The following is a 15,114-nucleotide window of genomic DNA, read 5'->3' as shown; positions in this document are numbered from 1 at the left end:
TAATACAGTGCAGTAGCCTCGTAACATAAACTTTGTTTAGAATTCTAGTTCCTTGACCTTGGGCAAATGAACCACTCTGCCCCTTAGTTAATCTACACAGTAAAATGGACATGATAACTGTACCCACCTTGTGAGACTCTTGCATGAAGTGAGGCAAACTGGTATGTATACAGTGCTTGTTAGAGCTCCTGGGCGTGCATATGTATGTTAGAGGAGTTGCCTGTCATCATCAGGATTTCGGGAGACAGGGTGGGTCAGACAAGCAGACATGGGCTTCACTTAATAGATAGAATAAAAGGTTCTGGAGCTGGGCATGGTGGCGCACGCCTTTAATCCTAGCACTCAGGAGACAGAGGTAGGAGGATCACCACAAGTTCGAGGCCACCCTGAGACTACGTAGTGAATTCCAAGTCAACCTGGGCTAGAGTGAGACTCTACCTTGAAAAAAAAAAAAGAGGTTCTGGGCCTGGAGATGTAGCTGAGTTGGAAGAGTGGTTGCGTAGTATGCACAAAGTCCCGGGTTCAGTCCCCAACATCTCATAGATCAGAGATGGTGATGCCTGTAATATCAGCACTTGAGAGGTGGAAGTGGGATGATGAGAGTTTAGGATCATCCTTGGCTACAGAGCAAGTTTGAGGCCATCCTGGGCCATTTGGATACTGTCTTGCGGGGGGAGTGTCTGTGTATCTACCGTGTGTCAAACATTGGCTTCTGGTGTGAGCAAGACAGTGTGTCTTCAAAGTAAAGGAGAAAGACATTAATGCAAGGGCTGGGGAGATGGTCCAGTGGCTGAAGGTGCTTGCTTGAAAGACATCAATGCATACATTATAATACACTTAATGGAAATCAACAGGTCGAAGGGATGAAAGGGAGAGGGAGTTATCACTGTCTGGGGGAGTCTCCGAGGTGAGTCTAAGCTGGTCATCAGAGGTGGATAGGGTTTGCTCGGTGAACAATAGGGTGAAGAGATCCAAGGCACTGAGCCACTGTAAAAGGCAGAGGCTCATAAAATGACAAATTTGGTTTTGCTAGACTATAAAGTGGGTGGAGTGGGGCCAAGGGGAGGGGAAGGTGGGCATGTAAATTACAGAACATCACATAAGCACATTTGATTCCATTTACACTAATATTGCAGCATCAAAGTGGAGGCAGCTGGAGATAGGTCAGGAAGAGGTAACTGTGGCCAGATCACGACGAGCATGGTATTTACTTAGTTCAGTTGTGTGAAGGTTGGGCCAAGGCAGTGGTGGTGGGAACTGAGAGGGAACAAGAGGTAATTAGGGGGTAGAAGTGTCCGGACTTGGTGATTGAGTGGATGTGGGAGGTGAGGAAGAGGGGGAGGAATCCAAGCTCATTCTCAGGTTTACCAAGCTTGACACACAAGGAGGCTTGTGGTTTCACCAGTGACTTTGTGACCATAGGAAGAAGCATGGTTTTGAGGGATACAGAGGTAAGTTCCATGTGGACATGTTAGGTTTGCAGTGCTTGTGGGATACCCAGGGGGAAACAGAAGTACTCACAACTTCTTTTTCTTCTTCTTCTTGATTTTGGTTTTTTGAGGTAGGGTCTTACTCTAGCCCAGGCTGACCTGGAATTCACTATGTAGTCTTAGGGTGGTCTCGAACTCACGGCAATCCTCCTACCTCTGCCTCCTGAGTGCTGGGATCAAAGGTGTATGCCACCACGCCCAGCTTCAGTCACAACTTCCTAATAGAGGCTGCATGAGATGAGTTGAGAGGGCTTGTCTTGAAGTACCTGTAGCCTTAGGATAAAATAATAATAAAGGTTTCACATCTGCTTGCTATGCACCATAGCTTATTGTACAGGGAATGCTAAATGAAAGACTTTGCTTTCATTTAGCTCTTGTAACAACCCAGCAAGGCAGATACTAGTATTTTCACTCTACAGGTATGAAACATGATCGAGCATGGAAACATTATGTTGGCCAAGGACCTACAAATGATAAGCAGCAGATCTGAGACCTGAACCTAGCTCTCCGTGAATCCAACCTGCTTAACCACATTGCCAGAACATCAAGATTTGCATCTGATTAAGTACTCATGTGATCTAACCCCTGGGATGGTTTCCTATACCGTTAGGAGTGCGGCTCGAAGATCTGTAAGCTCGATTTTCATTTCCTAACTCTGTCACGGACATGCACCGAAGGTGTCCGTACCACATCATTCTTAGGTGGCTGATCTTTTGGTAGCAACATTAGTCATGTTGTTAACACTCTTTGTGTTCCTCTCTTGGAGCTATTTATTTATTGCAGTGCTGGGGACTGAGCCCAGAGTCTCAAGCACAGTAGGAAAGCACTATACCAAGTTAGCGACATCCCAGACTTCTTTGGACCTTTTGAAGCAGAAGACACTGTTGTGTAGAGCACGGTGAGATGCGGTGAGAATATATTACGTATGCTTTCTCACTTTCTTCCTGTTCTAGCTCTCTCTTTTTCTGAGGTAGGGTTTCACTCTAGCTCAGGCTGACCTGGAGCTCACTGTGTAGTCTCAGGGTGGCCTTGAACTCACAGTGATCCTCCTACCTCTGCCTCCGAGTGCTGGGATTAAAGGCATACGCTACCATACCTGGCCTTCCTGTTCTATTTCTTTATCACAAATTACCACAACTTTAGGGACTTAACCCAACACACATCTGTTATCTCAGCTTCTGCAGGCCAGGAATCCAACATTTATCAAATTCCATCCATCTTTAGAACATAACAAGGTTCTGTCCAAGTCTCAGCCTAACCGCTGTGTCCTCAGCTGGATGCTCCACAGGTCTTTCCCCACCTCCTTCTGATTGTGACAGACTTTATTTCCTTATGGCACAAAGGTGAGGGCTTTTTGCTGGTAGTTGCCTGGGTCCACCTCAGGTCCTACAGGTTGCTATGTGTACTTTCCCAACATGCCCACTCACTTCAATCGGGCTAGAACCTCTCTAGGGGGTGCTAACAATATGGAGTCACATCTGTCTCCATATCTATCTATGCTGTAGTGTAATTATGGTAGTTCACTCTGTATTTCCTATTGCTTAGATGCAAGCCTCATGTTCTACTTGTACTCATGGGGAAGGAATTACACAAAGACCTGAACATCAGGAGGTAGGAATTATTGGGGGTCACCCTAGCACCTGCCATCCTTAAGAGGTACTATTATCTGCTTAGAATTTAAAAGAAAAAATGCCAGCTCAAGATGGCCTAATTTTTTGGGAATACCAAAAGATGGCAAGTCAAGATATGACAAAATACTACTTCCTGAAAAAAAATTAAGTTCTGAACTGTTGTTAATACTATTAAATCCAAATAACATGTTCAGCTTCATTTAGAAATTACTTATCCTGAGCTGGAGAAATAGCTTAACGCTTAAGGTACTTGCCTGCAAAGCCAAAGGACCCAGGTTTGATCCCCCAGGACCATGTAAGCCACATGTACAAGGTGGCACATGCATCTGGAGTTCATTTGCAGAGGTTAGAGGCCCTGGTGTACCCATTCTCTCTATCTGCCTCTTTCTCTCTTTCAAATAAATAAAAATAAAATATTTTATTAAAAAATACTTATCCTTTCATAAGTATTGTATTTCACAAGCACACGAACTCCCGTTATTTTAACAGTTGGCTTCCAACTGCCGTGTGTCTTAATTTTAAATATTTTTTTAATTAATTAATTTATTTGAGAGCAAGACACAGAGAGAAAGACAGAGGGAGAGAGAGAGAGTGGGCGCGCCAGGGCTTCCAGCCTCTGCAAACGAACTCCAGACGCGTGCGCCCCCTTGTGCATCTGGCTAACGTGGGACCTGGGGAACCGAGCCTCGAACCGGGGTCCTTAGGCTTCACAGGCAAGCGCTTAACCGCTAAGCCATCTCTCCAGCCCCGTGTGTCTTAATTTTAAGCGTAAACTTGTAATGGGTTAAGATTAAGCTGAGATTTCTGTGGATGAGGTACATGTCTTCAACCCTCCAGGAATCTATAACCCTGTATTTAAACAGATTTACAACGAAAGCAAAATGTGGTTTGTACACCTGTAATCCCAGCACTGGGGAGGCGGAGGCAGGAGGATCAGAAGTTCAAAGTCATCCTCAGCTACACGGAGAGTTTGAGGGCAGCCTGGGACACATGAGAGAGAGAGGCCTTGTCTCAACAATCAACAACAAAACCAGCACTTTCTAAGGCACATCCTGCTGCCGTCCTTATTTTTCTGGATAATGACACAGTCTAGGGCACAGAAAGATTGTGATCTGCTCTGCATCATCCGAGGCCCCAACACCTGTATTCTCCAGGAAAAACCCGAGCAAAAACCCAATCATCTCCAAACATCTTTGGAAGCCCTCAGGAGCGCTAGACGACCCCCCCTCCCGCCCCCGGGGCACCTCCTGGAAACCCGGGGTGCTTCTCGGTGTCCCCTCCTCCACCCTCCGCGCACCCTCGCCCGGCCCGCCCGGCCAAGGTTTTCTCCCGGCCCTTCCCAGCTTCCGGCCTTTCTGCACCAGGCCAGGTCGCAGAGGTTGGGCCGCGCCAGGAGCCCGCCAGTCCTCTATTTACTGTTTGGTTTCCACGGTGACACGTCGGCGCCGTCAGCGCCTCTCGTCAGCGGCCCCGCAGCGCGGCCCCCACCCGGCGCCGTGACGTCTGCCCGCCGCTTCCGCTCTTGCCCATATTTGGTGCCGCCGCGGCGCGGCGCGCGGGGGGAGGGGCAGAGAGCCGGACTCCGGCCACGCCCCCTCGCAGGCCACGCCCCCTCGCAGGCCCGCGCGCCCGGGCCTAGCTTCCCGCAAGCCGCGCGCTGGGAGGCGGGCGGGAAGCTGCGCGCAGGGGCGTGCGCTCTGGTTCCCCGAGGGTGGGGTTGGGGGGCTGGTCTCTGCTGGCTTGAGGCCGCCGACCCGGCTTGGGGCGGGCTCATTTGTTCCGGGTGGGTGATCCGGCATCACGATTTTCTCTCTCTGTGCCCGGAAATCCTGGAAACAGCCCTGGAAATCATGTTTGATAAACGCTCGCGTTTCGCATGCTTGTGGCGCAGTGGAAAGCTTTGAAGACCGACGCGCTGGGGTCGGTCTCTTGTTTCCCTTTGGGGACTTAGGTGACCTCGGGGGAAAGTCTTTCTCCCTGACCTGGAGGGGGCTCCTCGGTCACCGAGCTCGAGAGGGGTGGGGACGGTCTTCCATCACCTCACTTGTCCCCCTCCCCAGGGCCGAGTTGCAGAGTCGGGGACGTTCTTGGAGGGCCACCCCTTGCAATTCTTGCCCCTGCCCTGGTGGTTCCCTAGGGCTTTGCTCTCATTAGACACTCCCATTAGCTTTAGTTCACGGATGATCGAATGAATGAATCCCAGGCAGGTTTCACCTTCAGAAGTCCGGGCTCCCCGCCTCCCTCTCCCAGGCGGAAGGAATATGGAGATGATTAATAATCGCGCGGCAGGGCTGCTGATGTAAAGCGATTTGCGGATGTAAAGGGCAATAAACATTCCTGGGAGGAATTCGGAGAGATTCCAGAAGTCTCTGTGGAGCCGTGGGTGTGTGCAGCCGGGGCCACGGAGGCGGGGCGGGCATGCCGCAGTGGCCGTGGCCTGGCATCCCGATGCAACGAGGGGGAGTTGCGGGGGAGAAGTGGGGGCAGTAACTCACGACACCTGTCCCCTCACCCCGCTCCCCTCCCACTCCATGCTCCCACACACTCACCCCCAGTTCCTTTGACCCAAAGAGTGGGTGTTTTTCAGAATTCCACAGCCGAAAGGCACATCAGAGATTATCTAATTGAACCTCTTTATTCCACAAACAGGGAAACTAAAGCACAGGCGAGTTGGTTTGCCGTGTCAAACTTGCATAGCTAGTTAGAAACACATAAAAGTCAGACTTCTAGCTTCAAACGGTGTCCTTCCATCTCAGGGTGGAGGTGGTGGGGGCTGGCGGTTCTAACCTCTGGTGCGCCTGGCTTGGCTTACCTTCTTGGGGCGGGGGACGCGTACCGTTAGGCTAAATACTGGGCCTGTTGTCACAGCTACAGCCAGCCCAGTCATCCACAACCCACAGCATGCCACCAGGAGTGGAGGAGGGGTGCCCAGGGGATGTGTTTACTCCTGACCGAGGCTAGACTGCTACCGTGGTCTAGAGAAAGGTCAGAACTGGAGGCAGCTGTGCGGAACGCAGTCTTAGACTGGCTTCTAGCCCTTCGTCACAGTCACCTAATCCAAGTGACACATTTTCTCAGCCAGACTTCAGCTGGTGACTAGCTCAGGCTCTTGGGACCGAGAGCAAGGATTTTTTTTTTCCCCTTCTTCTTAGTGCCTGGAGTCTGGTGTGTGGGGGGGGTGTCTCTTTCCAAATTCCCCTCCAGCCAGCGTTATCCACCTTCCTCTCACAATCTTTTACCTACGTTCGAGGGTGACTATGAGACAGCTCACACACTGAGCAGACCGAACACCATCCACAGCCCTGCTGTCTGGGGGCACTGGGGCTTTCTTGAGGAGGGGTCTGAGATCATTGACCTTCGCCTTGATTGGACTTGGAGCTGGAGCCGCGGAACGGCAGCCCTGCCACCTGCTGGTTGTGGGAGGCACTGCGCCTCCAGCATGCTCGGCGTGTAGTCCAGTCGGATGCAAAAAGCAAACTTGGCAGACAAAACCAAAATAAAATAGACAAACGACTCTAATTTTTTTTTTCTGGTTTATTTTTGAGAAACTGGTCTGTGTGGATGTAGGACAATCATTTAGGTTGTGTTGCCAGCAATGCAAACCCTGTTTCAAGCCTTTAATCCCAGCACTCGGGAGGCAGAGATAGGAGGATCACTGTGAGTTCGAGGCCAGCCTGAGACTACATAGTGAATTCCAGGTCAGCCTGGGCTAGAGTGAGACCTTACTTTGAAAAACCAAAACCAAACCAATTCCATCTCCTTCGAGGTGACTTGGCCGAGTCCTCCCTCACACACCTTTGAAATGGGGCTGTACACAGACGGAGCGCATGATGTGCGCTTACACGCTCTCCTCTTTCTTCCCTCCCTTTGATGGGTCTGGCGATGTTGCCCAGGCTGGCCTTAATTAAACTTGAAACCCTCTGCGTCAGTCTTTTGACTGTTGCTGTTTCCGTGTGTGCACTGCCATGCCGTGTGCACTTGTATGTTGACTGCTTTACTCCTTCCTTGGTGGGGAGGGGTCATGTGTTGTTGTGCATGTAATGTGGTGAGTGTGTGTGTGTACGGTGTGGTATGATGTGTTTGTGGCGGGGTGGTGCCCCACATGCTTGCCTGTGGCAGAGGGCCGGGGAGAGGATCATGCTTGCCTAAAATGGCCAAAGCACAGCAGTAGAGTGGGGGAGAGATGACTTAAGGCGCTTGCCTGTGATGCCTAAGGACCCAGGACCCACGTCAGCCAGATGCACAAGGTGGTGCTTGTACCTGGAATCCATTGCCCTGGTGCACCCATTCTCTGTCTCTCTCTATCTCAAATGAAAAAAAAAAATTTAAAAAGGGTGTCCTACTCCATTATTCTTCCCACCCTCCATCTTTGTTTAGAGCCAGGCCTAGGGGGTCTCCGATGGCTCTTGGGTCTTTGCTCCCAAGACTGGGGTTACAGGTGCCCACCATACCCAGCTGTTTAACGTGGGATCTGGAGCTCTGAACTCTGGCTGCCTCAGGTTCCCTCAGCCCCTCATGCTGGCACACCTAACCACTGAACCATCCCTCCAGCCCATGTGTTGTGTTTTGTATTCGTAGACCGCCTCCCCACATAGTGCCCAGCAGAGAGCAACAATGGCTCTCAATAAACTATTACTTAGTTACTCCTTAATCTCTCTAGAAACAACTCTGAGCTTTTGCATAGATTAATCTTCCAGAACTCTTAGTTCTTGCTGCTGCTGCTGGTGGTGGTGGTGGTGTGTGTGGGGTGGGGGGGAAGGGTGCTGCAGATAGTTATCTAATGAAATGTGGCCTTGCACAACAAGCAGTTTCACAAAGCAGTTTCACAAGCGAACACTACCATCACCCAGAACAAGATGAGGAACTTCGGTTTGCAGAAGATTCAGAAAAAAAAAAACGAGGAGAAGGGTGGTCATACGTGAAAGGGAATGGAAGAAGAAAGAGCAGAGGGGTTCCCTGCATCTGGGGACCGAGAGGCAGCCCAGGCTCTAGAGCCAACTTCATGGCCAGACTCCGTTTGTAGCACGGCCTCAGGCATGTTTACTTGGCCATGTCTCTGTTTCCTTCTGTGCAAAAAAGTGCCCATCTCACAGTGATGCAAGAGATCGAGTTGAATTGCTATTTGTAGCAACACCCAGCGCAGCTCCTGGCACATACTGAGTACTATGAGACGGTCTGTAAGCGAGCTTGGCAGTGTAGCTGTCTTGTGAATGGCACGAGAAGACATGTTATCCCAGTTTCCCTTTTTCAATGTCTCTTGGGGGTCACTCCGGTCTGGGTTACTTCTGTCTCTTTTGGTAGCTGTGTGAACTTTAGCAGATCCCTTCACTTAAAAAAAAAGTTATTATTATTTATTTGAGAGAGAGAGAGAATTGGCATGTCAGGGCCTCAGCCACTGAATCAAACTCCAGGTGCTTGCGCCACCTAGTGGGCATGTGCGACCTTGCGCTTGCCTCATCTTTGTGCAGCTGGCTTATGTGGGATCTGGAGAGTCAAACATGGGTACTTAGGCTTCACAGGCAAGAGTCTTAACTGTTCAGCTGTCTCTCCAGTCCTTGCTTCACTTCTTGGGTCTTTGGATTTCTCACCTATGAAGTACTGATAGATATGTCTGCCTCCAAAGACTGCCGTGTTACACGTTTGTGAAATACCTGGCACCGATGGGGCTTAATACCGAGGAGCTGTAGTTATTATTAGCATGGAGGAGAGGAGTCCCATGGAAAGGGATGAATTTCCAAAATCTTTGAAGGAATTGCAATGAGACCAGTTCACCTTACTGAGCTTAGGGGGAGGTGGGGCTGGGGCCAGGCCACAAATAGGTCTCACTTCTGAAACATCCAGGAGTGGTCCACTGTAGGAACATTTTCTACCCCAGGGCTGTGCTGAGGGTGTGGATCCAACAGGGCTGGAAGCCAGGAGCTGTAGATCGTCTTGCTGTCTTTCCCAGGAGTGAGACGTCAGCAGGAGAGGGCGTTCGCTGGGTGGGCCTTGGCAGTCCATTTTTGCTTCATGTGTGTGTGGGAATGGCCCAGGGATATTCTGGCCCAGGAGGTGGACTCCCGGGCCTGGTGTGCACAGAACCTACCTGCCCAGCTTCTCCAAGCTGCCTAGCTGAGGACACCCGGATGGGTCGCCAGCAATTCCCCGAGGGGTGGGAGAAGGAGGGTGTGAGAGCCACATCCATCTCAATTTCCTTTAAGTACATATGTGGAAAAGTACTGACTGGGGTATGTAAATAGCTGGATGTCTTCTTTCAGTTCTTTTTGAAGAGGAAAGTGGGGTTGCAAAATCAGTAATAGGGTGTTGCAATCCCCAACATGTTGGGAGTCAAAGGATGGTCTTCACACTTGACAGTTCTCGCCCTCTATGGCATGCGTGGAGTTTTGTGCTCCAAAATAGACCAGGGTCAGGGAGTCTTCCACCAAATGTGCTGCTGTTTGGAGATTCCATGGCAAACCGTCTTTGGAACTGTTTGGGGACCCTAGGGGAATCTGGAAGTCTCCTTTCAAATGCCTGTTTCCAGTAATGAGACAGGGCGGGACCTGGTGAACAGTATCTAGAGCAGAACTTGACAGCAGAAACCATTCTAAAAAAACAACAGCTCGAGAAGTCATGAAGGTGTGAATACTGGTTGTCCCTAGGATGAAGGGAATGTGGGGATGTAGGTTTTTCTTCTTTTTGCTTGTCTGTACTTCGATTTTTTTTTTTTCATTTCTGCCAAGCACATATTGCTTTTGTCATAAGGAAAAATATTTTTAAAATGTTCTCAGCAGAGCAGCGTGTTTGTTTTTCTAACAGCTAACAGAACATAATAAATGGGAAGGTGTAAACACCCTCTTCCTTTTTTTCTTTTTATGGTTTTTTTGTCTTGTTATTTCTTTTCAAAAGGAATAGATATTCCTGGGTAAAACCTTTAAAAATTCTGGTAGTGAAAAAACAGAAAATTAAAAAAATGACTATAACCCACCATGGGATATATTTTATAATCATGGAAAATGTTAATAAAAATTGAGAAAAAAAATGACTATAACCCTATCACAGGGCCTAACAATGTCAACTTTTCAATACATAATTTAGTGTTTTTTTGTTTGTTTGTTTTGTTTTGTTTTAGGTAGGGTCTCCCTCTAACACAGGTTGACCTAGAATTCATTATGTAGTCTTAGGTTGGCCTCAAACACACAGCGATCCTCCTGCCTCAGCTTCCTGAGTGCTGGGATTAAAGGCATGTGCCACCGTACCTGGCAATGGCAATACTATTTTTTGTTTGTTTGTTTGTTTTAATGAGAGGGAGGAAGAGAGAGAGAATCGATGTACTAGGGCCTCCAGCCATTGCAATAGAACTCCAGACGTGTGCGTCACTTTGCGTGCTTGTATCACCTTGTGTGGCTGGCTTAAGTAGGACCTGGGGAGTTGAACCTGGGTCCTTAGGCTTCACAGGCATGTGCCTTAACCACTAAGCCATCTCTCCAGCACCCCCTTTTTGTTGTTATTTTTCCAGGCAGAATCTCACTTTAGCCCAGGCTAACCTAGAACTCACTCTGAAGCCCCAAGCTGGCCTTGAACTCATGACAATTTTCCTAGCTCAGCCTCTCTTGACTGCTAGGACTCAGGGTGTATGCTACCGTGACTGGCTTCATACATTCATTTTGTACTGAGGATTGAACACTGAGTCTTGCAAATGCTAGACAAGCACTCTGTCACTGAAATAGCACCCTAAAACCTTGACTTCTTGAGATAGCATATTACTGTATAGCTTAGGCTGCTTTAAAATTGCTATGGAGCCCAGACTGGCTTTGAAGTCACAATCTTCCTGCCTTTGCCTTCTGAGTGCTTGAATTACTAGTGTGCTCCACCCCATGTCACAAAGCTTATATACTTTGTTGTTTTCGAGGTAGGCTCTCACTCTGACCTGGAAGTCATGTGGAGTCTCAGGCAGACCTCAAACTCACAGCAATCCTCTTACCTTAGCTTCCCAAATTCTGGGATTAAAGGTGTGCGCCACCATGTCCAGCTCTACTATATACTGTAATTTTTTTCTCTTACTTATTTATTTATGAGAGGTAGAGATAGGTAGATGAGATAGATAGATAGAGAGATAGATAGACAGAGAGAATGGGTGTGCCAGGGCCTCTAGCTACTGTAAGTGAACTCCAGGAGTGTGTGCCACCTTGTGAATCTGGCTGTACATGGGTACTGGGGAAATGAACCTGGGTCCCTTGGCTTTGCCAACAAGTGTCTTAACCACTAAGCCCTCTCTCCAGCCTTATACTACAATTGTTACAATAGAGTAATGACATAATAATGTTTTATAATCTGCTTTTCTTTCAACATGATAGATGCTGGACATCAAATATTTCCTTATATGCTTACTTTAATAGTCATATCGACTTGTAAGAAACATAAAATCAAACAACAAAGAGTCATATAAGCTTCTAGTTGTAAATATTCCACAATTTCAATAATCTTGTAGTGTCAGATAGTTGAGAAGGGGTCCAAAGGGCCGGGGGTGTAATTTAGTGGTAGAATCTTTGCTTCTTATTCACAAGGCCCTGGATTCAACCCCCAATGCCGCCAAAGTGAAAACAATAAATAACCAGTCATTTTGCCAGCCCTGATGGCTCAGGCCTACCATCCCAGGTACTTGGAAGGCAGAAGCAGGAGAACTGTGAGTGTAAAGTCACTCTCAGCTCCACAGCAATAACAAAGCTAATCTGGACAATTTAGTGAGATCCTGTCTCAAGCTAAAAAGAAGAGGACCAAGGATATAGACGACTCGAGAGCACTTGTCTAACATATGTGAAGCCCCAAATTCAAGCCCTACTACTACAAAATGAATGAATGGACAAACAAAATAAAGGAGTGGGCTGGGCATGGTGGCACACGCCTTTAATCCCACTACTCTGGAGGCAGAGGTAGGAGGATCGCTGTGAGTTCGAGGCCACCCTGAGACTACATAGCGAACTCCAGGTCAGCTTGGGCTAGAGTGAGACCCTACCTAGAAAGAAAAGAAAAGGAGTGGGACAAAGGGTAGTATTTATTCTTAATGTTTAAATTTTTAAAAAATTTTTAATTTATTTATTTGAGAGAAAGAGAGAAAGAGACAGATAGAGGGAGAGAGAGAATGGGTATGCCAGGGTCTCCAGCCACTGCAGACGAACTCCAGACACATGAGCCACCTTGTGCATCTGGCTTACGTGGGTCCTGGGGTCCTTTGGCTTTTTAGGCAAATGCCTTAACTGCTAAGCCATCTCTCCAGCCCCCCACACCTTTTTTTTGAAAAAAAAATTATTAGCATTTTCCATGATTATAAAAAAATCCCCTGCCTTTTTAAAAATGAGGTGAGATATTGCTCTATCTCAGACTGACCTGGAATTCACTATGTACTCTCAGGCTGGCCTCAAACTCACATAGGTCCTCCTACCTCTGCCAGTACTGGGATTAAAGGTATGTGCCACCATGCCCAGCATTCTTAATGCTTTTGAATGCATTCAGAATAGTGCAAAAGAATATGACATGCTGTGCAGATTGTCAAATAGGAATGTTGAGCATTTCGGACCTGAAAATCTAAAATACTTCAAAATCCTAAAGTCCTTTGGTATAGTCTTATTTATTTCCTTATTTTGAAGCAGGGTCTTCAAATATAGCCCTGACTGGCTTGAAACCTGCCATGTAGACCAGCTGGCCTCAAACTTTAAGCAATTTTTCTGCCTCAGCCTCAAAAGTGCTATCATTGCAAGCATGTGCTATCATGACCAGTTGGAAGCTACTAACTTTGCAATTCAGATTATAAAGGTTATATATTAGGAAATGTATGTACTGCAATATTCTTTTTTTAAAAAAAATTTTTATTAGTATTTTCCATGATTATACAAAAAAATCCCATGGTAATTCCCCCCCCCCACACTTTCCCCTTTGAAATTCCATTCTCCATCATATTACCACCCCATCATGCAATATTCTTTTTAAATTATTTATTTATTTATTTGAGAGCAAAAGACACAGAGAAAGACGCAGAGAGAGGGAGAGAGAGAATGGGCGTGCCAGGGCCTCCAGCCACTGCAAATGAACTCCAGATACATGTGCCACCTTGTGAATCTGGCTTATGTGGGTACTGGGGAATTGAGCCTTGAACCAGGGTCCTTAGGGTTCACAAGCAAGTGCTTAACCACTAAGCCGCTTTTTTTTTTTTTTTTTTTTTTTTTTGAGGTAGGGTCTCACTCTAGCCCAGACTGACCTTGAATTCACTCTAGTCTCAGGGTGGCCTCGAGCTCACAGTGATCCTCCTACTCTTGCCTCCTGAGTTCTGGGATTAAAGGTGTGTGCCGCCATGCCCAGAAAGCTCAAATATTCTTTTTTTTTTTGTAATTAAAAAAAAATTTTTTTTGAGGTAGGGTTTTGCTCTAGCCTAGGCTGACCTGGAATTCACTCTGTATTCTCATGGTGGCCTCAAACTCATGTCAATCCTCCGACCTCTGCCTCCTGAGTGCTGGGATTAAGGGTGTACACCACAACGCCTGGATTTTAAAAAGTTTTATTTATGAGAGAGAGAGAGAGAGAGAGAGGGAGAGAATGGGCATTCCAGGGCATTCAGCCACAGCTAATGAACTCCAGAAGCATGCACCACCTTGTGCATCTGACTTATGTGGGTCCTGGGGAATTGAACTTAGGTCCTTTGGCTTTGCAGGCGAGTGCCTTATCTGCTATAAGCCATCCCTCCAGCCCTCAAACATTCTTTTTTAATATTTCATTTTTATTTATTTATTTCAGAGAGAGAGAAAGAGGAGGAGGAAACAGAGAGAGAGAGAGAGAGAGAGTGAGAGAGAGAGAGAGAGAGAGAATATACATGCCAGGGTCTCTAGCCGCTGCAAATGAACTCCAGGCACATGCGCTACCTTGTACATCTGGCTTATGTGGGCCCTGGGGAATTGAACCTGGGTCCTTGGGCCAAATGCCTTAACTGCTGAGTCATCTCTCCAGCTCAGCATTTTGTTCTTGAAAAGATGTGTTTCAGACACAGGGTGCCTGAGAAAGGCGAAATAAACCATGGATCACAGGCACCCTTACTTCACTCAGGTAACAGGGAGATTGGATTTAAGTTCATTAGTCATTTCTTCTTCTTCTTTCTTTTCTTCTTTTTTGAGAGAGAGAGAGAGGAGAGAATTGGCACACCGGCGCCTTCAGCCACTGCAGTTGAACTCCAGATACGTGTGCCACTTTGTGAGCAAGCGTGACCTTGCACGCTTGCATCACCTTGTGCGTCTGACTTACGTTGGACCTCAAGAGTTGAACATGGGTCCTTAGGCTTTGCAGGCAAGTACCTTAGCTGCTAAGTCCTCTCGCCGGTCCTCAAGAGCCGTTTCTAACAATCTTGTTTGTGAAGTTTCTCAGGAAGGGGAGTACGGGAAGCCCTGGCGTGCCCATTCTCTCTCTTTCTGCCTCTTTCTCCCCACTTCTCTTTCTGTCACTCTCAAATAAATAAATAAAAAAAAGAACAACCAAAAAAAAAAAAAAAAAAAGAAAAGAAAAAAGAAAAGAAAAGAAAGGGGAGTACGTACGTTCCTTGGTAGGAGATCTGGTCAGTTATGTGGGAAGCTCCTGGCCACGAGCCAGGGAGAGATGGAAATCAGAATGAGAAGAGTGAGTGAGAGCGTAAGGAGGGCCCTTCCTTTCTCACGCCCTCTCTGCTTCATGGAGAACACCAAAATGAATCATGTGTTTTGACAAGTGCTGCCGTTACCGTCACGTTATTGGCACAAAGCACCCAACCAAAAGCAGGTTGTAGGAGGAAAGAGTTTATTTCAGTTTATAGAATGGAGGGGGAGCGCCCTGATGGTCGGGGAAAATGTGGCATGAGCAGAGGCTGAACGTCACCTCCTGGTCAACAATAAGTGGATAACAGCTGCAGGAGAGTGTGCAAACACTGGCAAGGGGAAGCCGGCTATAACACCCATAAGCTCACCCCTAACAACACGCTTCCTCCAGTAAGAATCCAA

Source organism: Jaculus jaculus, chromosome 7 (genome assembly GCF_020740685.1).
Source record: "Jaculus jaculus isolate mJacJac1 chromosome 7, mJacJac1.mat.Y.cur, whole genome shotgun sequence".
Classification (NCBI taxonomy): domain Eukaryota; kingdom Metazoa; phylum Chordata; class Mammalia; order Rodentia; family Dipodidae; genus Jaculus; species Jaculus jaculus.
This window is presented reverse-complemented; position numbering follows the sequence as displayed.